The sequence below is a fragment of the Etheostoma cragini genome, unplaced genomic scaffold (assembly GCF_013103735.1).
Source record: "Etheostoma cragini isolate CJK2018 unplaced genomic scaffold, CSU_Ecrag_1.0 ScbMSFa_321, whole genome shotgun sequence".
Lineage (NCBI taxonomy): Eukaryota > Metazoa > Chordata > Actinopteri > Perciformes > Percidae > Etheostoma > Etheostoma cragini.
In genome coordinates, this window is record NW_023267454.1 from 4,205 (window position 1) to 6,474 (window position 2,270).

Sequence of the window (2,270 nt, forward strand, 5' to 3'; positions counted from 1 at the left end):
AACCTGCTAGCAACAGACAACCAGGCAGCTAATGTTGTTAGCCAAGCTAGCAGCACCTCACCTGCACACTCCCAGAGCCTCCTGCTAGCAACAGACAACCAGGCAGCTAATGTTGTTAGCCAAGCTAGCAGCACCTCACCTGCACACTCCCAGATCCACCTGCTAGCAACAGAACACCAGGCAGCAAATGTTGTTAGCCAAGCTAGCAGCACCTTTTCACCTCCACACTCCCAGATCCACTTGCTAGCAACAGATCACCAGGAGCTAATGTTGTTAGCCAAGCTAGCAGCACCTCACCTGCACACTCCCAGAGCCTCCTGCTAGGAACAGATCACCAGGAGCTAATGTTGTTAGCCAAGCTAGCAGCACCTCTCCACCTCCACCGTCGTGCAGTTAATCGGCATCAACTGTTTGTAACAACTCAACTTTAAGTTTACACGAGTTATTTGAGATAATTGTTTTTTTAACCCTAAGCGTGCAAACCCTATTTATTGGAAAACCAGAATGAGGTTGCATCTATATTTAATTATCCTACCGTATAGTTATAAAACGATGAGGCCCTGTTAATAACTTTTAATACACAGCCCAGTATCTTTATGCCTTAGATTCCCTATTGCTGTGCATTTCTCTATCTCAGTGTTTGTGTCAGGACTGACTGACTGCTTCACTTTCATTTGATTTATTATAATTCAGTGATGTGTTTAGTGTTTGTGTTTTTTAACCTTCAGTAGGCCTGTTCTGTCCATTGTCCCAGCTGTGTCTCTGCATCCTGCGTTACCCGTGCCCGGTTGGTCCCGTCTTGTATTATGGACTTTCTTCTTGTTTTTATGCTTGTGGAGCGTGTACATGTGTTCCAGTTTTATTATCTAAGCCTTAGTACTGTTTTGACACCACAAAGAGCTTTAGTTTTAAGAAAGAGTTGGTTGAAACAAACACATAGTTTACTGATTCACATGTGATGATATGTTGGCTCTATTCACGCTTAAAGTACTGTTTTTTTTATGGAGTCTGGTGAACATCTGCCCCAAAAAATGGGACATTCTGCGGATTTTCTGGTGGCAGCTGAACAATCCCAGAAATTAAACATCTTCGATGTAGACTTGGGCCCGGTGAAGGGCAACTGCTGGTGTCCTCTGTGAAACAGCTGGGGCAATAAACAGACTGCAGGGGTCCAGTGGGGTGGGAAGACTGACGCTGTCCTTCAGGATGATGGGGCAGGACAGGTGTCCTTCTGGCCCTGGGAGGATGGATGTTGGTCTTGAACTAGTGGGGACAACTGCCTCACTTGATAAGGCACTTTGTCGAGTTCAACATGCAGACGTTTGGGAGTGAATCTGGATAATGTTCCTGAGATCAGCTTTGGGACTGACTGGGTGTATCGTTACACTCCTAATATAGATGCTAAGTCTACATCTTAACCCTCCAGTGATATACTGGTGTTAGTGTGTACAGTGTACTGATGGTAGTGTTACAAAAATGAAAAAATTGTTGAAAGAAAGCGTCAAAAAGTGATAAAACGTATCTCAAATGTGTCGAAAAAGTGTAGAAAAAGCATCAAAATTTTTTTGATTTTAAGTTTTGACCTGTGAGGAGAACACAAGATCTGAAAATAAAGCTGATGTTTTTTAATCACTACTCAAACATCCAGCGCACCGACCTTGTTCTGTCGTGTTGGTGATGACCGTGTACCGGAGGTAGTTGAGTTCCCTCCTACAAGCTATGAAACAACAACCATGGTTTCTACGGGCCTGGAGCTGCATGCCGGCGAGCCAGAGGAGGTGTTGGTCCTGGGTATTTATGATGGTTCATAAATAACGGGCTCTTTGTCTGGAGGGGGGTCCTCCTGAATGGGCCCAGGGCAGATGGAGGGGTTTCACTGCTGCTTTATTTAAACCAGGAATGCATTATAACTGGAAAGATCCTTTAAGTGGATTACGCATGATCCGTGGTAAAACTGCTGAGCACTGGCCGTTCCACTGGGTTTCCACGGAGACAGCGATGGCGTCCAACTAGGCCGAGAGGCGAGAGCTAACCTTGCCCTCAAAGTTCAAATTATTGAAAGTTTGACCTCGTTACCACGGACCCTTCAAAGCAATTCAAGAACATTCCTACTCTGTGTTTGGCCTCTTTACCTTGGAGTATTTTGTTGTGTGTTGGCGGATTTAGCGTCTGGGAGCAGACCAAGAGATCACGTAGTATGTAGAGAGACATCAGTAGAGAGTAGTATGTAGAGAGACAACAGTAGAGAGTAATATGTAGAGAGACAACAG

The 2,270-nt window shown here is 44.9% G+C and overlaps 1 long non-coding RNA gene across 1 annotated transcript in view; it reads right to left on the bottom strand.

Annotated features, from left to right (window-relative positions):
• Nucleotides 1-1,246: 1,246 nt before the first annotated feature.
• Nucleotides 1,247-2,270, bottom strand: part of LOC117940760 — a 12,548-nt gene continuing 11,524 nt past the window's right edge. Inside the window, exon 3 of the long non-coding RNA XR_004655815.1 lies at nucleotides 1,247-1,257. This is a non-coding gene — a long non-coding RNA (uncharacterized LOC117940760). The remainder of the gene's footprint in view (nucleotides 1,258-2,270) is intronic.